General features: G+C 42.2%; 1 long non-coding RNA gene across 2 annotated transcripts; it reads left to right on the forward strand.

Annotated features, from left to right (window-relative positions):
• The first annotated feature begins 57 nt into the window (after window positions 1-57).
• LOC147577859 (uncharacterized) lies at window positions 58-21,498 on the forward strand. Of its 2 annotated transcripts, XR_015254555.1 has the most exons (4): window positions 58-497; window positions 1,415-1,482; window positions 20,120-20,298; window positions 21,218-21,498. It is a non-coding gene; the product is annotated as an uncharacterized LOC147577859 (long non-coding RNA). The 2 variants fall into 2 exon arrangements; XR_015254554.1 differs by having other exon boundaries at window positions 58-1,482.
• Window positions 21,499-22,094: the final 596 nt, after the last annotated feature.

Raw genomic sequence — 22,094 nt, forward strand, 5'->3', positions numbered from 1 at the left:
CCAGGAATTTCCTTCTCTGAGGTGCTGACTCCCTGGGCAAAGCCCACTGATAGAAATAACCGGGCTTGGGGGGAACAAACTGTGAATCCATATGTCCCTAAATTCCAAAGTCACTCTTCCCTCCTCATGTGAAGGAGATATGATCAGTTCCGATTCATACACGGGAAAATCGGGGCTTGGAGGTTAAGTAGTTTGCCCAAGGACACGGGTGAGTGGCAGAGCAGAACTCAAATCGGAGTCTGTGCGATTCTGAAACTCTCTCACCAGAGTGTGCTGTCCCACCTCTGTGCTTCTGAGAATGTTCAAAGTCTAAATGTTCCACAGATCTGCCGGGTCATCACTCTTCCCCTCAGCCAGCCACGTGATCATAAACGTTCCTATGATATGGGGTCGGCTCTCAATTAGAGGATGTAGTTGTTAGTTCCAGTTCCCAGCTGGCAAAACAACGGAGAACACGCTGGGAAATGTGGGGAGTTTCCTACAGATGGTCTCAGAAGGTAGTGAGTTCCCCATTGCCTGGGCTTCACACAGAGAACTAATGAGATCTGTCAGGATCTTACAGGAGATTTTTGCTCCCAGCCGGGGACTGTTTAGATAGCCTATGTGTCTCCTCTCGAGTCAGGGACCCACATTCTCAACTGTTGGCACAGACATCAAAGTCCCTGAGCGTTTCTTGCATTTTACCCCCTTTATGTACCACGTTCTCCATGATTGTTTCTAAGACAGGCAGCCTCAGAAAAAAGGGTGGTTTCCTACATATGTTAGGTATCCAAACATTTGGTACTTTGGTTAACGCTTGGATTTCTCTGACCCAGCCCTCATAAAAGACTGCCAAAGGACCTGCCAATCTGTGATTTGGCCATTCATTTAATGGCCATAATAGTAGGAACGATTCATTGAGTTCCTTCTTTACACGGAGCACGACATACACAGGCAGCTACCCCCATTTTTCAAGAGGATTTTCACCGATTCGAAAAAGGCGAAAAGTGAAAATAAATAGTACTGTTTGTTTGCAGTGAGCTCTTATAGAGGCAGTGCTCACCCCAAAGCAGCCCCACCAAACTCCTCCCAGGGGAGCTACACTCAACATCAACCCACTATAGGTTTGTTTTTTCTTTTTTTTACATAAGCTCTACACCCAGCTGGGCCTTGAACTCAGGACTCCAAGATCAAGATTGCATGCTCTACCAACTGAGCTAGCCAGGCTCCCACAAGCTACCATAGCTTTGAACTGGGTCTGTGAACATCTGTGCTTGATTTCGGTTTGTTCTGTGTATCCGTTAGCAAGATGGGTCCTACAGTATCAGAGAAGCCTAAGAGGTTATTTTTGGGGTCTGGGAAAGCTAAAAAAAAAAAATTCCATATACATTAACGTTAATTGTTTCTTCACTTTACATGTCACTTTGGCTTACAGAAGCTTTCATAGAAACATTCGTACTTTCGGATAGTGGAGGAACCCTGTACTCAAAGCAATCTCATGAGGTAGGTATTGAAATTTCCGTCTTATGAGGCTAAGAGAGAAAACTTGCCCACAGTCCCCCAGCAAGGAGGTGACTGAGTCAGGTTTTGAACCCAGGTCTGTTTGGCCCCAGATCTCATAGTATACCACCCTGATGCACAGGCTGAACTTCATCCCACAGTGACTCACAGAATCTCACAGTCAAAAGGGCTCTCGAAGACCTAGACCCAAGCTCCGCCCACTACAGGAATCTCCCATAGATGGTTATCCTGTTCTGCTCAAATACCCCCAGTGACGGAGACCCCACCACATCACAAGGCAGTCCCCACACGGTTGGAAAGTTCTTCCACTTTGACTGAGGTCTTCTGAGTAGCTTCTATGTCTTGAGGGGGTTCCCACTACCTCCAAGGGACTCAGGGGAGAAATGACTCAACAGTAATAGGAGAGAAGTCTAAATGAGCACCCCTGCTCACCCCCAGAGCAGTAGCTACAGAAGCAGGCAAAAGGTCGGCGCTAAGGCTGTGTCTCCGTAAGAGAAAGACCCTGTGAGGTGAGCAAGAGGACCTCATGGGCCATCCCTCCACCCCCAGCCCCCAGGCCCATGCAGTGGGTCCCCACCTGTTCCCTCCTGCCTTGACTCCTGCCCAACTCATCTGTGAAAGCAGCAGCGAGTTAGTAGTGGGAACAGCACTGGATGTGGAGTCAGACCTGTAATCATACGCTAGCCCCAACACCGACCTGCCGTGTGACCTTGGGCAAGTCACTGCACTGCTCTGAGTTTCCCTCAACTGTCAACTGTCAAAAGGCTATTGTGAGCATTAAAAGATGGTGTGTAAAGTGTCTTCCCAGTTACAAGCTTCTCAGTTACAAGCAAACAGCAACCAAAACGTCTAGTGTTCTGGTTAAGTGCAGACTCTGGGGTTAGGCTATCCTGGTTTTTGTTGTTTAACTGTTTGCTTGACATACAGGCAGTACTGGGTTAGAATCCAATTTTGACCGCTTATCTGTGTGACTTTGGGCAAGTCCTTTAACTTCTCTGCCTTGATTTTTCTCATCTTTAAAGTGGGGATCGACAGTGGTGTCTTCTCCTTGGTGAAGGTAAAATGAGGTAAAGCATCGGAAGCATATAGCCCAGGGCCTGACACATGCGAATTACTTAAAGTACTTAACGCTTGTTGACTACTGTCCATTCCCGCCTCCCAGAGCCCCTCAGTTGTCTCTCTTTCTCCCTGTCCCCACCACCCTTTTAAGTAGAGGGAGCCACGCCCAAAGCCTGGAGAGAGGGCCATCCATCCAAGCATCTTTGCCCCCCAGGGAGAGGATAGAGCCCTCTCTTTTTTCCCCTCCCACCCCAGCGCCTCTCTCTGAGTTATACTTCATGTGTGTGACTCAGTCTGAAACTTCTTATTCTAAATAATTTCCTGTTTCTCTTTCCTTCTTCTGCTCCACGCCCACTGCCCAGGCTGTGGGCCAAATTGAGAAATTGAGGGGCAGATGACACATACTTGAACTGGGCCTGAGGGCTGTACTTGTGATGGGCCTGGAGTCACTCATTCCTACCATCACGACCAGCTTTACAGTAATCAGACTATTTCCATGGGCTTCAGAGAGCCCTCGAAGGGGATTAAATTCTCACCTGGAGGCATGAGTAGAGGGTTGGAATCAGAAGGCACGAGACTGAAGTAAAAACCTAACACCAGCCATGACTAGCTATGTGGTCTTGGGCAAGTCATTTGGCCACTGAGTCTCATTTTCCTCATCTGCAAACCATCCTCAAAGGGTTATATGAATCGAGGCTCTGACAGAGATTAGGTGTAGAGCAAAGGGTAGCCAAGTTGCAAGAATGCTTGATAGAACCTGCAGAGCTAGGTGAGACCCTCCAGAACCAGAGGATCTTAACTCGGGGTCCATTAAGCTTCCCAGGAATATGGAAATTATATGTATATGTAAAACAGCATATATATTGGTTTTTTTCTGGAAGGAGAGGGTACAGGGTTTTCAGATTTTGAAAGGTGTTTGTGACCCCCTAAAATGTTAACAACTATTGCCTCCAGGAGAGCACATAACTAGCACTTTTACTTTACAAGTGCTCAGGACAGACTTTCTGTCCCAGCACTGGGCATGAGTTCATGCAGAAGACATGAATGTTCTGGGCACTGACGATACAAAGATAAATCCTCCTTGCCTTTCTGGAGCACTGCGCGTCAAAGAGGTTAAGTCGGTTAGCCAAGGTCACCCACTTCTGAAGGAAGCCCACTGTCAGGATTGGACCCCGCTGTTAGGATTGGAACCCCAAATCTCTGACTGCAAAGCCAGCCCCTGTGTGTTTCCGTAGAGGGCCCTCCATGTCTGTTGCGTGCCAGAGTTCCCTCTGGTCCTGAGACCAGCAGGAAAAGCCCTGGAGACACCAGGAAGGAGCCAGATTGAGGCTAGGGGCACACCTGGGTGGGGGTGGGGGTGGGGGTGGGGGGTTGCTCAGGAGCTGCCTGTGGGTGGCAGGTCATTGACTGTAAACAGCCCTATTGTGAGCTGTCTGGGGGGGGTGGTTCCCTTCCTAAACTCCACCGCAGGCTGACAGACCAAGAGGAAATTCCACATGTGTATTTATATCAACCATACTGAGGTTTGATTTACAGTAAAAGGCACACACTTTGTACAGTTGAATGACTTTTGACAAACACACTGGTGAAGTCCATAACACTCTCGAGATCTAGAACATTTGCATAACCCAGAGAATTCCCTTGTGTTCCTTTCTCAATCTCCCTCAATGTCAGAGACAGCCACTGTTCTGATTTTTGTCACCACGAAGTAGTGTTGCCTGTACTAGAACTTGTACACATGGAATCGGAACGGCCGGTGCTCTTTTGTGTCTGACTTCTTTTTGTGCAGCATCATATCTGTGCAGATCCATCCATGCTGTTGCGTGTTATCAGTGGTTCATTCCCTCTTGCTGCAGAGTAAGTACTCCATTGAGTGAATATATCACAATTGATTTAATCCATTCATGTGTTGATGGGCACTTTTCCACCCAGTCTTGGGCTAAGAGGAATATTCATGTAGGATCTTTGTGTGGAAAAATTTTTCTTTGTCTTGGGTTAATATATAGAAGTGGCATTGCTGTGTCACAGAGTGGGTGTACGTTTAACTGCATAAAAAAAAAATTTTTTTTTCCAGGGGTGCCCAGGTGGCTCAGTCGGTTAAGCATCTGACTCTTGACTTAGGCTCAGGTCATGATTGCACAGTTTGTGGGTTCAAGCCCTGCGGCAGGCTCTATACGAGAGCCTGCTTGTGTTTTCTCTCCCTCTCTCAAAGAACAAAACAAAACAGAACCTTTAATTAAAACAAAAAATTACTGCTTCTCAAAATACATTTTACACTATGACCAGCAATGTATGAAAGTTCCAGGTATCTTAGGTATTATTAGTCTTTTCGGCTTTAGTCATTCTAGTGAGTGGGAAGAGGTTTCCTTTTGTGGTTTTAATTTGCATTTCTCTAATGACTAGTGATGCTGAATATCTTTTCACGGGCTTCGCAGTTATTCTGATATTTTCTTTCATCTGTTCAAATCTTCTGCCCTATTTTAAAAATTAAGTTGTCGATTGTAAAGGATTTGTTGTATATTCTGGTACAAGACCTTTGTCAGATACACGTATTGGGACTATTCCAATCTGAGACTTGACATTTTATTTGAAGAGCAGAAGTTTTTAATTTTGGTGAAATTACAATTCATTTCTCAAATTTTAATTTTGTTTCATGTTTTCGTATCCAGAAAGTTTTGTTGTTGTTGTTTTACCTGTCTAGTGGTCACAAAGTTGTCTTTTAAGGGAGACCCATAATTTTTTTAAGTTTTTTTTTTTTAATGTTTTATTTATTTTTGAGAGAGAGAGAGACAGAGTGCGAGCAGGGCAGGGACAGAGAGAGAGACACACACACACAGAATCTGAAACAGGCTCCAGGCTCTGAGCTGTCAGCACAGAGCCCGATGTGGGGCTTGAACCCATGAACCATGAGATCATGACCTAAGCCGAAGTCAGACGCTTAACTGCCTGAGCCACCCAGATGCCCCAGGGAAACCCATAATTTTAATGAAAATTGTACCTAACAACATGAGAAAACCTAAACAATGAGAAATTAAATAATTTACTCAAGGGCCCACAGTTAGGAAGAGACAGAGTTAGGATTCAATTCAGGTCCATCTATCTTGGAATTCTCTGCTCCTAACATTTACTACTTTATGACTTCCATAATTTCAAACCCAGATGATGGTTATTCTGGAAATTTTAAAGATCTGTCAGGTTTTTATTGAGATTGCATTAGATCTATAACTTAATTTGAGGAGCATTAATATTTTAACAATATTGATATTTCCAATTCATGAACACAGTGTATCTTCATCTGTTGAGGTTTTATTTAATTCTGTAGACGTCAGTGTTGCATATCTTTTGTTGACTTCATCCTTAAGAATTTAATATTTTGGGGGCGCCTGGGTGGCGCAGTCGGTTAAGCGTCCGGCTTCAGCCAGGTCACGATCTCGCGGTCCGTGAGTTCGAGCCCCGCGTCAGGCTCTGGGCTGATGGCTCAGAGCCTGGAGCCTGTTTCCGATTCTATGTCTCCCTCTCTCTGCCCCTCCCCTGTTCATGCTCTGTCTCTCTCTGTCCCAAAAATAAATAAACGTTGAAAAAAAAAAAAAAAAGAATTTAATATTTTGAATAATGTTGTCAATGGCATTGTTTCTTAAATTTCAATGACCAATTGTGTGTTGCTTTTTTTTAAGAATACAATTGATTTTTGTAAGAATACAATTGATTTTTATATATTGACCATGTACTCTGCTATTTTGCTTAATTTACTTACTAGTTCTAATAGCTGTTTTTGTAGATTCCTTAGAATTTTCCACATAGACAATCTTGTCCTCTGCAAATAAAGATAGGTTTATCTATTCCTTTCTGATCTGTATGTGTCTCCTTTGTTTTTCTTGCTTATTGCATTGGCTAGAATCTCTGGAACAATATTAAATTTTAAAACATTTTTGCCTTATTCTCAATCTTAGGGGGAAGCATTCAATTTTTCCTCATTATATATGATGTTCTCTGTGGGATTTTCCTAGATGTCCTTTATCAGGCTAAAGTCCCTTCTCTTCCTAGTTTGCTGAGAGTTTTGATCATGAATGTATTTTGGATTTTGTCAAATGCCTTTTCTGTAGCTATTGAGATGATCATATGTTTTTTGTTGTTTTTGTTGTTTTGGTCTTTTGATGTAGTGATTGATGTTAAACCAACATTGCATTACTGAGGTACACAGCTATTCCGGTTATCTATTTCTTCTTGAGTGAACTTTGGTCGTTTGTGTCTTTCAAGGAATTTGTCCGTTTCATCTAGGTTGTTGGCATCTAATTTACTGGCATAAAGTTGTCCATACTATACCCTTATTATTTTTTTAAGTTTATTTATGTATTTTGAGAGAGAGAACGAGCGGGAAAGAGCAGAGAGAGGGAGAGAAAACCCCAAGCAGGCTTCACACTGTCAGTGCAGAGCCCAATGCAGGGTTCAAACTCAGGAACCGCGAGATCATGACCTAAGAGTCTGACGCTTAACCACTTAACCGCTTGACTGAGCCACCCAGGCGCCCCTCCCTTATTGTTACTTTAATGCCTGTGGTATCTAGAGTCAAGTCCCTGAAATGTCTCAGTCCAGATATTAGTAATTTATGTCTTTTCTCTCTCTCTTTTTTTTTCCTGATCAGTCTGGCTAGAGATTTATCAATTTTGCCGATACTCTCGAAGTAGGTTTTGGCTTAATCAACGATTTATATTGTTTTCCTATTGTCTGTTTCATTGATTTCTGCTCTTAAAATCTGCACTTCCACTGGAAGCTGACTAAAACACCAACTCTGCTTCATTCTCATAAGTTGCCAGTAGAAATGCCTCACCTTTCTGGAGGGCAATAAGGTAATAACAAAATGTTTAAAATGTGTATGAAATACGCACATTCTTTGCTTCTGAAATACTACTTTGAGGAATTTATACACTAGGATACTGGAAAATAACAACTGACAAGGGCAGGGAGAGCAGCCCTTGATTTGTAGCCTTTACTGATTTTGTGATATAAATGTTCCCACAATGGCCAATTTGAAGCTACTAACATAAATGTGTAGTTGTGAAGCAATGCCCACAGCTGGCTCTCAGGAGCCAGTACAAATAGGCTCCAGAATACCACTGAATTTATGTTAAAGAGAAAATTAGGAATAAGAATAAGAAATTATGTACAACTATACCCCACAGCATTATTTTATTGGTGGGAAATTGGTCAAACTTAAATATACACCAGTGATGCAAAAAATGCAGTATGGGGGCGCCTGGGTAGCCCAGTCCGTTAAGCATCAGACTTCGGCTCAGGTCACGATCTCGAGGTTCCTGGGTTCCAGCCCCATGTCAGGCTCTGTACTGACAGCTCAGAACCTGGAACCTCCTTCAGATTCTATGTCTCCCTCTCTGCCCATCCCCCACTTGTGTTCTCTCTCTCTCTCTCTCTCTCTCTCTCTCTCTCTCAAAAATAAAATAAAACATTAAAAAAAATTTTAATGCATTATGGTATAGCTAGCTGTATGATGATATATTATACAGACACAAAATTTTGTTTGGGAAAACTATTAAGAACATGGGGAAATATTTATGATATAATGTCTTAAGCAAGTGTAATACAGTATAAGATTAATTTATTTTTACAATTTTATACATATAGGAAAAAAAAAACCCAAATGATAGACAACAAAATATTAACAGTGATTCTTTGTGTTTTTTAAATACTTGACAAACTTTCTAAAATGAAGCTACGAATCTAGAAAAAAAAAAAGCCACAAACTCCTAAGTAAAAAAAATTGTGTGTGCCCTAAGTACGTGTCCTAAGAATTGAAGAGGTAGGGAGACTCAGAAGTAGCTGACTCTTCCTATGACCACAGTTATAGAGCCACTTTCCTTCTTTCAGGATCTCAAAGGAGAGTCTTGACTAATCCCCACAGCCTTTGTAGGGACACTGTGGCAAAAAGAAAATGATTTACCGATCCCCAACTAAGAAGCTAGAAAGCCTGACTAGGGACAGGCAAGTGTTCTGATTGCCTAAAAAGCAACGTGTTTTAGAAAAATGAAATTTAAAAAAACGAAAAATGAAATTTATTATGCTGTACATTGCAGTGATCTTGGCATCTGCTCATTTGTCAGTCAACAAATGGGCACCTACACAACAGCGAATTTTTTGGAGGAAAAAAATATGACTTTAGTTTGGTATTTCTTAAAAGGCAATCTCTGTTCCTTCCTCCCATTTACCACACGCTAAGCACTTTACTAGAGGCTTTAAAGGCTTTAACTCATTTAATTATTAAAAACAACACACACACACAAATGAGGGACGCCTGGCTGGCTCAATCAGCAGAGGAGGTGACTCTTTTTTTTCTTTTCTTTTTTTTCTTTTCTTTTTTTTCTTTTTTTTTTTTGAGAGTGAGAGTACAGCAGGGAAGGAGCAGGGGAAGAGGAACAGAGGATTTGAACTGGGCTCTGCATTGACAGGCTGAGGACAAGCCCGATGTAGGGCTCAAGCTCATGGGCCACAAGACCATCACCTGAGCCGAAGTTGGGTACTCAACCAACTGAGCCATCTAGGTGCTCGAGTATGTGACTCTGGACCTCCAGGTTGTAAGTTTGAGCCCCACATTGGGTGTAGAGATTACTTAAAAATTAAAAAAAAAAAAAAAAAAAAAAAGCAAAGACGGGGCCCCTGGGTGACTCACTTGGTTAAGCGTCCAACTCTTGATTTCAGCTCAGGTCATGACGTCACAGTGCATGAGAGGGAGCCCCAAGTGGGGCTCTGTGCTGGCTGCATGGACCCTGCTTGAGATTCTCTCTCTCCCTTGCTCTCTGCCCCACCCCCACGTGCACGTGTTCTCTCTCTCTGTCTCTCTCTCTCCCTCTGTCTCCGTCTCTCTCTCTCTCTCTCAAAAATAAACTTTAAAGGGGTGCCTGGGTGGCTCAGTCGGTTAAGCGTCCGACTTCGGCTCAGGTCATGATCTTGCGGTCTGTCAGTTCAAGCCCCGTGTCGGGCTCTGTGCTGACAGCTCAGAGCCTGGAGCCTGTTTCAGATTCTGTGTCTCCCTCTCTCTGGCCCTCCCCCGTTCATGCTCTGTCTCTCTCTGTCTCAAAAATAAATAAACGTTAAAAAAAATTAAAAATAAGTAAACTTTAAAAAAACAGCAAAGGAGATATTATTTCCATTTACATATGAAAAAAACACTGGCATGTCAGAGAACTTTAATCAAATGGTATAAAAGAACTTAAATCCCCTAATCAATAGTTCACGTTTACTGAGTGCCAATCACTGCACCAAATGCTTTATTAGTATTTAATGCCTTTACTTACTTACCTATGGAGAGAAGGCTTTGATTATACTCATTTCACTTATGAGTATGAGGTTAAATTATCTGTGTGTTAAATTACCTACTGAAGGTCATCCTGTTGGAAAATGATAATTCTGGTACCAGAACTGGTCTTAGCACTTGAAGACCTGGGTTCAAATCTTGTTTCTATTTTATTTTATTTTTTATTCTAAAATAATGATTCTTCCCCCCCCCCCCCCCCGCCATGTTTATTTATTTTAAGAGAGAGAGCATGAGCGCTGCTCGAGCAGGAGCAGGGGAGGGGCGGAGAGAGGGAGAATCCCAAGCTGACAGCACAGAGCCTGATGCAGAACTCAAACCCATGAACTGAGTCGGGGCTCGAACTCATGAACTGTGAGATCATGACCTGAGACGAAACCAAGAGTCTAACTCTTAATCAACTGAGCCACCCAAGCACTCCAAATCTTGTTTTTACAATGTGATTTTGGGCAAGCCGCCCAACAGCTCTGAGATTTAGTTTAGCTTAGTTTTGTTTTGTTTTATGTTGTTTTGTTTTGCTTTGCTTTAAGGTTTTTTTTGAAGTTTATTTATTTTGAGAGAGAGAAAGAGAGAGTGACTGAGCCACCCAGGCACCCCTATCATCCCCTCTATATTACACCTACTTTGCAGAGGTGTTTCAGAGGACCAAGTTAATTAAATAAAGTGCCCAGCACCATCTTTGGCGTAAAGCAGTTGTTCAATCAATGGTAATTATTTTATTTGTTAGGTGCTGTAGGCAATGTTCCCTCTGCCTGTGTCCCACCTGAGTCTATTTCCTCCTCTTCCTGAACAAGCAGGCAGCCAGACTACATTTCCCATGTTCCCTAGCTGTTAGGTGTGGCCCTGTGACAGAGTTCTAGCCAATGGGATGTGAACAGACATACTCTGTCTGCCAAATCATCCTCTCCATGCCCTTTCTTCTTCCTGTGGTTTGAAAAGCCTGGGCACTTTGGGAGCCATGCAGTGAAGATGGGCAGAGCCATGAGGTGGACGGAGCCTGGGTTATTGAATCGCTGCTAAAAAGAAGGTCACATGTCAATCAGGGACACTTGTTTTGGATTTTATGTTAGCAAGAAAGAAACTTGTTTTGTGGGTTGGTTTGTTTTAGCACTAAGTACTACTGTAAGGGATCAATGAAGGGTCCGTTCTCATTGTTGGCAATCCCCAGGCTCCAAGCATCACAGGTCCTGTCTTTGTGGTCCTGAGAAGTCCACACACAGGGGCTGGCCAGGGTAGTACTGCTCACCCCAGACCTCTTCATGCCCTGCATCACCACTAAGTAGACACCAGTTATCAAATGATAGAAGAGCCAAGGACTGAACTCTGCATTCTCCTGGAGACATGATCTCCACCTAAAAAATTAAGGCTCTGATGATAACATTTTGACGTTGGCAGGTTTCCAAAGGAAAAAACTCTGAATGGGATGGTGGGGTGCCTCCCAAGCCATATTCCTGTGAAGTCCACCTGCTCCCTGGTAACTAAACTCTTTTGCTCACAAACCTCCTATGGCTGTCTTTCCAGGTTTCCATCGAAGGCTTTCCTCCAGAAAGCCTTTCTTAACCATTTGAGTCCAATTGCTTGCTCTTATCACCTCTTATTTTTGTTGTTTGCAACACTCCTTTCACTATTGCTTTTCCATCTTTTTTTCTTATTCTTCTTTGCTATTCCTTAACTCTGTGAGCTACTTTTCTTAACTCTTTGAGACAGAGAAAAATGAAGGAGTGAAGTAGAAGAAACGGTGTCCCATGGAGAAATCATCAGAACACAGAAGCAGAGTTATTATCCCAGTCTGTTATTTACCAGCTATGTGACACTGGGCAAATCACTGTCCAGAGAAATGAGGGATTAAAACCCAACCAATGGGGGCGCCTGGGTGGCTCAGTTGGTTAAGTGTCCGGCTTCGGCTCAGGTCATGATCTTGCGGTTTGTGAGTTCAAGCCCTGCGTTGGCTCTGTGCTGACAGCTCAGAGCCTGGAGCTTGCTTCTGCTTCCGTGTCTCCCTCTCTCTCTGCCCCTCCCCTGTTCACGCTCTGTCTCTTAATAATAAATAAATGCTAAAAAAATATATTTAAAAAAAATAAAACCCAACCAATGGTTCTGTTTGTTTGAAAACCACTAAAGCCCCCTTCGGGTTGTTTTTTCCTTTTCAAACCCCATGAACTACAATCAAACCACATTTGCTGATGGGAGCAGTGGAAGAGAGTGGAAGGAGTGGACGAGATTTGAAGTCAGTTAGATCTAGGTTGGGATCTCAAATCCACAGTTCATTAGCTGTATGACCTTAAGTAAATCGCTTTCCCTTTCTGAGCCTGAGTGATGCTGCTTCTCCCTTTCCTCTTTCCTCTTCCCTTACACCCTTTTATTCCTTTTGTTTCCTTTCTATCCTTCTTTTTATTTTTGAAATCAAATGTACTGTTTTAATTTTCATATAATAAAACACACCCGTTTGAAGTATACAGTTGGGGGTGTTGTTGGGCTCGTGCTGAGCATGGAGCCTGCTTAAGATTCTCTCTCTTTCTCTTTGCTCCTTCCCCCCACTGGGGCTCTTTAAAATAAAGAAAAGAAAAGAAGAGAAAAGAAAAGAAGAGAAGAGGGAAAAAAAAGGAAGAGAAAGGAAAAGAAGAGAGAATAAAATAAAATAAAATAAAATAAAATAAAATAAAATAAAACACCCCAACCAAGATATGGAACAATTATATTAGTCCCCAAATTCTCATATTCTCCTTTATTGTTAATCTCTCCACTCCCAGAAAATCACTGATATGCTTGATGTTACATAGGGTTGCCTGTTCTAAAATTTCATGTAAAGGGAATAATATGTACTCATTTTTGTCTAGCTTCCCTCATTAACATAATGTTTTTGAGAGTCATCCATATTACTGCAGAAATCAGTTTCGTTTGTTGCTGGGTAGTGTTTCGTTTTATTATACCACAATTCACTTATCCATTTACCTGCTGATGGACATTTGGGTTATTTCCAATTTGGGTCTAGGTTTATGCTGTAAACATTCATATACAAGACTTTTTATAGACATATGCTTTTATTTATCTCAGGTAAACATCTAGGAGTGGAATTGCTGGGTCATAAGTTAAGCGTATGTTTCATTTTATAAGAAACTATAGAGCTGTTTTCCAAAATATTTGTAGGTACCACTTTACAATCCCACGTGGCATTTGAAGGTTTTAGTTGTTCGATTTCCTCACCAACACTTGGTATTATCGTTCTGTTTAAGTTATAGCTATCTGATGGATGTATACAGATATCTCATTTTAATTTTTTAAAAGATTTTCTTTTTTTTAATTTTCTTTTTTATTTTTTTAAATTTACATCCAAGTTAGTTAGCATATAGTGCAACAGTGATTTCAGGAGTAGACTCCTTAATGCCCCTTCCCCATTTAGCCCATCCCCCCTCCCACAACCCCTCCAGTAACCCTCTGTTTGTTCTCCATCTTTAAGAGTCTCTTCTGTTTTGTCCCCCTCCCTGTTTTTATATTAGTTTTGTTTCCCTTTCCTTGTGTTCATCTGTTTTGTCTCTTAAAGTCCTCATATGAGTGAAGTCATATGATTTTTGTCTTTCTCTGACTGACTAATTTCACTTAGCATAATACCCTCCAGTTCCATCCACGTAGCTGCAAATGGCAAGATTTCATTCTTTTTGACTGCCGAGTAATACTCCATTGTATATATATCCCACATCTTCTTTATCCATCCATCCATCGATGGACATTCGGGCTCTTTCCATACTTTGGCTATTGTTGATAGTGCTGCTATAAACACGGGGGTGCACGTGTCCCTTCGAAACAGCACACCTGTATCCCGTGGATAAATGCCTAGTAGTGCAATTGCTGGGTCGTAGGGTAGTTCTATTTTTAGTTTTTTGAGGAACCTCCATACTGTTTTCCAGAGTGGCTGCACCAGCTTGCATTCCCACTTTTCTTTTATTTTTTAAAGGTAAGTAATCTATATACCCAGGGTGGGGCTCAAATTTATAATCCTGAGATCAAGAGTTGAATGCTATATGGACAGAGCCACCCAGGCACCCCTCATTTTAATTTTTTTGATGTTTTATTTATTATTTATTTTTGACAGAGACAGAGCACGAGTCGGGGAGGGGCAGAGAGAGAGGGGGAGACACAGAATCCGAGCTGTCAGCACAGAGCCTGACATGGGGCTCGAACTCATGAAACGTGAGATCATGACCTGAACTGAAATCGGACTCTTAACCGACTGAACCACCCAGGCGCCCCACCCCTCATTTTAATTTTAATTTGTATTTTCCTGATGCCTAATAAATGTTGAGCACCTTTTCATGTGCTTATTAGAAGTTCCTGTATCTTCTCTTGAAGAGTCTGTACAAATCTTTTGCCTATTTCTCATTGGGTTTTCCTATTATTGAGTTGATGAATTCTTTACATATTCTGGATACAGATCCCTTGTCAGAAATATATATTACAAGTATTGTCCCCTAGTTTGCAGCTTGCCTTCATTTTCTAAATGGTGTCTTTTGAGGCGCAGAAGATCTTAAAGTTAAGGTCTAATTTATCAAGTTTTTCTTCTATAGTTAATGTTCTTGTTTTGTTTTAAGAAAACTTTTTCCATCCAAGGTTTCAAAGAGTTTCTGTTTTCTTGCAAAAGTTTTAGCATTTATGCATAGGTCTGTGATCCATTTCAAATTATTATTTTTTGTATGGCATGAGATAAGGGTTAAATTTGTTTTTTCTCCTTATGTACATCAGTTGCTTCTACACCATTTTTTGAAACAGACCATCCTTTCTTTGGCGCTTTTGCTGAAAACCAATTGGCTGTATGCGTGTGCCTCTGTTCCCAAACTCTATTCTGTTGGTCTATATGTCTTTATAATACCACACTGTTTAATTGCCATAGCTTTATAATCTTGATATCAGGTAGTTTAAGTCTGCTTCACCTGTACATTTTTTGTATTTTCTCTTCTTCGATTTTGTGCAGTTTCACTATGATGGGATTCTTCTCTTTTTTATATTGACCCAGGAATAGAATTACTGGGACCTAGACTATAGACAAAATGAATTTGACCGTGTAGTGACAGTTGCTCTCCAGAATGGCTGCACTAATTTAACATTCCCAGTAGAGCCCCTATATTCTTCCCATTTTGGCAAACACTTAGCATTACCTAGCTTTCTAATTTTTGCCAGTCTAAGGTTATAACCTAATATCTCCATGCTGTTTTTAAAAGCAGATTTAGGGGCGCCTGGGTGGCGCAGTCGGTTGAGCGTCCGACTTCAGCCAGGTCACGATCTCGCGGTCCGTGAGTTCGAGCCCCGCGTCAGGCTCTGGGCTGATGGCTCGGAGCCTGGAGCCTGTTTCCGATTCTGTGTCTCCCTCTCTCTCTGCCCCTCCCCCGTTCATGCTCTGTCTCTCTCTGTCCCAAAAATAAATAAACGTTGAAAAAAAAATTAAAAAAAAAATAAAAGCAGATTTATTGAGATAACACTGATAAATAATGAACTGCACAGAGAACAATTTATTGAGTTCTGACATTTGTATACACCTGTCAAACCATCTTCACAAACAGATAATGAATGCATTCTTTAACCCCCACCCCTGCCAAAAACCTCCTTGTGCCCCTTTGACTCTGAGCCTTTTCATTTGCAAAATGCAGCTCAGTTGTGAGGACATGTGGTGTGACCTTAGTTTGAGTTCTGGCACATAGAAGGTGCTGGGGAAATAGGGCTAGAATAAATGCAACCACACAGCAGGGGAGATACATGTAAGGCCCTGGAGCCAGACTGCCCAGATTCAAACCCATCTCTGCTATTTGTCACTTGGACAAGTTATTCCGTGAATCCTTTTCCTTATCTGTAAAAAGGGAATCCTAACGGGATACCTACTGACAGGATTGCTATGAGGATTAAAAGAGTTAAATGTTTTCCCATTGCAGGTAATTGAATGATTTTAGCTAGATTTTTTTTTTCTTGAAATTCTGAAAATATTCATTAGCACCTTCTCTGACAGGTAGGGGTTTGGGACTCCAGCTCCGTAGCCTCTGAGTTCAATGTGGTCTCTAGGAACTCTTACAAGTCTGGTCCTGTAAGGTCCAGGACTTAGGTGGCAGTGGTAATTCTAGGAATGGCCGCAAGGGGGAATAGGAATTTACTCTTGTGAACCGTGAGAACAAGTCAATATTTTTTATCTACCCACGTGGAAATAACAATATTGATATCTGAGCAGCGGCTCCTTCTTAGTATGTCGCATCCAGGGCTTATGTGAGTGGTTCATTGTTAGTGTTTTGCCCATCCTGAGTCTCTGTGGTTGAGTATTATAATGCACATACAAACAGGAGGACTAATCAACAGCCTTTTGGAGAATAACCTGTTGAATAAGTAGCAGTTGTAGTAATAGTGTAACCTATGCTATAGGGTAGTTATTCTTATTTCTTTTTCTTTTTTCTTTCTTTTTCTTTTTCTTCTTTTGAGAGAGAGAGAGAGAGAGAGCATGAGATGGGGAGGAGCATAAGGAGAGGGAGAGAGAGAATCTTAAGCAGGCTCTATGCCCAGCACAGAGCCCACTATGGGGCTTGATCTCACTGTGAGATCATGACCTGAGCCCAAATCAAGAGTCAGACGCTTCTCACATTGAGCCACCCAGGTGCCCCAGACATATCTTTGGAGTAAAAGGGACTAGGTTCAACTCTGACTCTTCCAATTGCCGTGTGACTTTAGATAAATTACCCAGCCTCTCTGAGTCTGTTATTCGGGTGTAAAAAAGTTAAATACATACACTTTATTCATAGTGAGTTTGTGAGGTACAAATAACCAAGCTTTTATACAACATCCAAGAGTTTCTAGCATATAGTAGGAACTGAGAACAGGCTTAGGTGGATGCCGGGGGGAGCCTCAGAAGGAGACTGTGAGACAAGGATTCCTGGATAAGAGATTTATTAAAGAAATGTTCCGGGGTGCCTGGGTGGCTCAGTCGGTTGAGCGTCCGACTTCGGCTCAGGTCATGATCTCGCAGCTCGTGAGTTCGAGCCCCGCGTCGGGCTCTGTGCTGACACTTTGGAGCCTGGAGCCTGCTTTGGACTCTGTGTCTCCCTCTCTCTCTCTGCCCCTAACCCACTTGCATTCTGTCTCTGTCTCTCTCAAAAAATAAACATTAAAAAAATGTTTTTAAAGAAATATTCCAAGTCAGTAAGGGTGTAGGAAAAGTGGGACAGGGAAGCAGCAGCAGCAGCCAAGCAAACCAGATTTCAGGCAGTTGCAAAAAGCACAGCTTAATCCCTCAGGGAACTCAGGAGTATAAATTCTACTGGAGACAAGTAAACTGGGCTCTCATTCAAACTCTCACATCCAATTAGTCATTTGCTGAAGACGAGGGAAGGATCAAAGCCATTCTGGTAGCCTGAGGACCATCCTCCTTAGAAGAGCCTCAGGTACTGGTTATTAGAAGCAAAAGCAAACAGCAACCAAAGGAGGGATGGGATGGACTGGTAAGAGATCTGAGAGGATCTGGGATGAGCAAGAATAATAATAATATCTACTACAGGGTTTGGGTTTTTTTCCCTCCTTTTAGAAAAGCTGGGCTTGAGTCCTAGCTTTGCCACTTAGTACGAGATTTGCAATTCCTAAGGAGCTTTTCATCTAGTGAAGGAGTCAGATAAGGAAATCAAAAATTACCTAACTCTATGATAAGTGACATCATTAAAGCATGGTGGGGAAAGGGAGCCATTGGTAGGAAGGAGGCTATGGCCAGTTCGATCAAGGGGCAGGGTTTCAGGGAAGGTCTCAAGAGAAGCTGATGCTTAAACTGACTTCCCAAAGATGGGGACAGATTTATCAGGCAGACAGCCAGAAAGGGCGTTCCTGACAGAGGGAACAGCCCAAGCAAAATCAAAGACATGTGAAATAGCCTGACAAATCAGACTTGAAGGATCAACACGGAGACCTTGGATGCCAAGACTAGGGGTTTAAACTTAACTCCATAAAGCAGTGAGAGCCACTGAAGGATTCTGAGCTGGGGAATGGTTTGGCCAACCTTGCGTTTTAGAGTGATCATTCTGGCTGCCACTAGTGTGAACAACGTGGAGGAAGAGACACCCCAGACAGGGAGATCAGACAGGAGACATTTAGAATAGCCAAATCAAGAGCTCAAGGGAGGCACCCATAGAACTTGGATCCCTGAATGGAGAGTGGTGCCTTTTACCAAGATTACAAAGTATTATTTTGCCAAGAGTGAGGGGGGAAATAAAAGGTTTTGTATTTTCCCTATTGATTTCAGACAAGAAACCAGGGTAATGGATAAGACTGGGGAGAACCTGTAGACAAAATTAATTATTAATAACAAATCATATGGAATATCACATTCCTCAAAGTACTTTCACATCCATTATTGGATTGATCCTTGAACAACCCTGGGAGGGGAGGGAAGCAATTGACAGATAAAAGGCTAGAGCCCTATAGAGCTGAAGTGAGTTGTGATGGTCAGGCAGGATTTGTGGGAGTTTTAAATGTTTTTTAGTAAAATGAGGAATGAATAAGAACCTTGGCATCTTTTAGGGGAAACGAGCTTTCCCTCCATTACACAAGCTAATATATACTTGTTAAAGACAATTTGGAAAAGACTAAAACCTAGGAAAAAATATTTAGCCCCTTATGGCCTCACAAAGAATTACCAGTAATATTTTGGTGTGGCTTCCCCCCTCCCAAAAAAAATTTTTTTCCATGCTTAGGATTCTTATTTTAGGTTTAATCTATTTATTTTGAGAGAGAGGGTGAGAGAGAAAAAGCATGAGTAGGGGAGGGGCAGAGAGAGAGGGGGAGCGGGGGGAGAGAGAGAGAGAGAGAGAGAGAGAGAGAGAGAGAGAGAGAGAGAAATCCCAAGCAGGCTCCGAGCTGTCAGTGCAGAACCCGACGCAGGGCTTGAACTCACCAACCGTGAGATCATGACCTGAGCTGAAATCAAGAGACAGCCGCTTAACCGACTGGGCCATCCAGGCACTCCTATGCTTAGGTTTCAATCTGCTTTTTTTTTCATGTTGTATTATAATATAAGCACTTCATCGTGTAGTGATAATTTTTTAATATAATTATTTTTAACAGCTTCAGAATATTCCAAGTGGATTGTTTTGACTAATTACTAATTGGCAGATATTTGGGTTGCATATTTTAAACATTTTTTCCAACATAAAACGATCTTTGTGATGAACAGCTTTGCGCACACGGCTTCTTCTGAATTTTGAATTCATCCCTTAGAACAGGTTTCCAGGAGTGGAATGACGAAGTCAAGGTGAAGAACGTTCTCCCACTCTTGATAAAATATTGCCAGTTGTTTTCAAAAAGGATTATACCGGCCTTTCTTGGACTCTCCATAAGTATTCCTGCTATGAATCCCATTTTTGCTACCTCACAATAATAAAAAGAGAGTGATACTCTTAAAAGAAGGAAGATTTTAGCTATGCCAAAAGCCTTCAATCAGCTGAGGGACATTCTACCTCATCCATCTCGTTTGTCTGCTGTTATTTCTCTTTTGACCAGCAGATGGCAGGATAATCCCACAACAGGTGGTCATGGCTTAATTTAATTGCAATGAGGAGAAAATTGCTTCTTTTCCCACATGTATTTCTTTCCTGAGATAAACAGCAAGTAGGGCATCTGCCTCCTTACTGGAAGTAAGACATGTAAGAAGGTGGCTTTTCAGCAAGGAATATCAAGGTAGCCGATATAAATTCTGAGCCTTAGGTTATATCGTACTCTGTACAGAAACAAATTTCTCAGAAAGAAGCAAACAGAGGTTGAAATTCCACATATTCTAGATTTCGCCCAGTTAATAATCATAAAAAAAAGTTTATAGCCAGAAAGTCACAGAGGCCCTCCTGTTGTAATTGTTAGAGTTTAGAGTCAGTGGGAACACCCTCCTCGCCCAGGGGATTTTAAAAGCCAATCCCACCCTCTCCCCACAATTCTCTCCGCTCCACTCATTTCCCATCCCTTCACAAAATTGCCAGGGTAATTGACTCTTAGATGAGTTTGACTTTCTACCCCGATTTTGTAACGAGTTCTTTTGGTGAGGTTCTTTGTTTGAAAATGCACAATAAAAATGGCTTTAGAATGACTTCAGAGGATTCTTTCTTTTTCTGGTGCCAACAACAGATTCCAAAGCAGCTATTATTCGAGGTGGGTGATAGGATCCCTTGAGACGGTTTAAGTATCGGTTTTCAAAGTGCTTAGGAACCTGAAATGTCCTGTATGGTATATTTGCAGGTGCATAATTGGCCAAGTGCTCCAGGGGTTCTAAAGACTGCCTTCCTGTAGTCGGAATAGACACATTTAGCCTCTTACTGAAATTGAAGGCTGCAACGCCGATAACAAATCTGATTCTAACTCTCCCATGTCACCGCAGCCCAAAGGTGCCTTTGTCTCCTAGGAGAAAGAGGTTGGAGGTAAGTGAATGGCCCTTAACCAGAGCCATGTACAAAACATTGCTAAGGAAAACTTTTGTCCTAAGAGTGTAGGTTTAGGCTGTTGTGTGCGAAGCAAATTTGCTTTGTTCTCAGCCAACCTGCCTGAACGCAAGTATTGCGAGTTGGCTGGAGCTGGAGAGCAGCAAACTGCTTTAAAAGCGGGCTTTCAGTGGGAAATTTTAAACATACAATGGCTTTATTTTTGTTAGGCAGAACTCTCCAACCTGGCTTTTTTATTGCACTAACCAAAATAAATCTGGATAAACTTAAAAGGCTGCCTTGATGTCAGGAGAAAATGGATATTGTCTCTCCTGAACATGTTTGAATGGGAGCACATAATCCTAGCTACATCCAGATAAGAATCCACCTCCTCCCGCAGAAAGCTTTCCTGGAATGGAATACCACCAAGAGTATTCACTTTGCGGCCTGACGGTTCCAGCCTGTCTTACTAAAACTTCTAAAGAAATAGTTTGCCCACTCCTTCACTCTTCCATTTGTAGTTAATACTCATGTGTACTTAGTGGTGTTCTGAGCTCCTTTTATTTCTCAAGTCCCCTGGCATTTGATGATACCTGTGCAGCAGGAGTTTTCATCACAGCAAATGCAGGGTGGTGTTTAGTGGAGAAGGGGCGAGGAGAGGGGAAAAATCACCTATGCATTTTCCTAAGTCAGTTGACTTGAGAAACCAGTAGTCTCCATTTAAGATTCAATGTCTTTAAATATTAGGGTCCCTGGTTATGAAGACGTGGGTGAAACTGCTTCCCTCAGACAAACCTGAGGTGGAGGATGTAGGTGTCACATATAAATCAAAGAGGTGCCTCTCAACAGGGAAGATTTAATCAGCTCTCCTTCCCAGGATCAGCTGCCAGGTTTGAACATTTACTTGTCTGTGTTCCAGGCAGGAGACACTGCTAATTATGGGAGCAATTCCCATGGATACAGAGAAGAATTGTCTAAGCTGGGGAGTCAAAGCTCTGATCGAGAGGGTGCTGAGAGGAAAAATGCCCCCAACATTCTCAGAGGAAATTCCAGAGTTGTCTAGGGACATGCCTTCTCTGCAGGAATGCCCCATATATCTGGCATTTGAAGATCTGGAAACAGGTTTTCCTTTACCTTCCTAACTCATGCACTAAGGATCCCTGTATTTGAGAAATGGAATTTAAAAAGTGGTCTCTTTTATTCAAACATTATCTGATAAGGTTATTTTGAAACAAACAAACAAACAAACAAACAAACAAAACCAAAAACCAAAATCCAGGTTTTACCTAGAGTGATTCTCACAAATGACAGTACCTGAAAAGAGGCAGGCTGGGCCATGGGGGCAGCCAAATGGCACGAGCACTTGAAACCTGTTGTCTTATCCTTGGCAAAGATACCACCTGATCCATTCTGCTGTATGTAAAGCAAGCTGTGTCAAAACTTACCTTTCTTGTGACACAAAATCTACATTCGCAAATGAGCTTCTCCGACATCAGTTTGAATTTATATTCTGCCCCTCCTTTCTCCATTATGCAGAGCACCTGCTCCCTGTCCCTCCCCCACTCCTCCAGCTGCCTGTCTGTCTCATTTGTGTCAATTAAGAATTCAATACTGCTTGATTTAATTGAATGACTTTCCCTGTATAGAATCCCAACCACAGATAGAGCATCGACCATCACTCCCATTGCCCAGAATAAAAACTCTAAAACTCCAAAGGCATGCAAGGGTGCCTTAGAGAAGAGAAGGGGTCCTTGCTGGCTTTCCAGTGAAAGCAAGGAGGGCAAGACAGGATTCCC

The sequence above is a fragment of the Puma concolor genome, chromosome C1, assembly GCF_028749965.1.
Source record: "Puma concolor isolate L17-30 chromosome C1, mPumCon1.1.hap2, whole genome shotgun sequence".
NCBI classification, from domain to species: domain Eukaryota; kingdom Metazoa; phylum Chordata; class Mammalia; order Carnivora; family Felidae; genus Puma; species Puma concolor.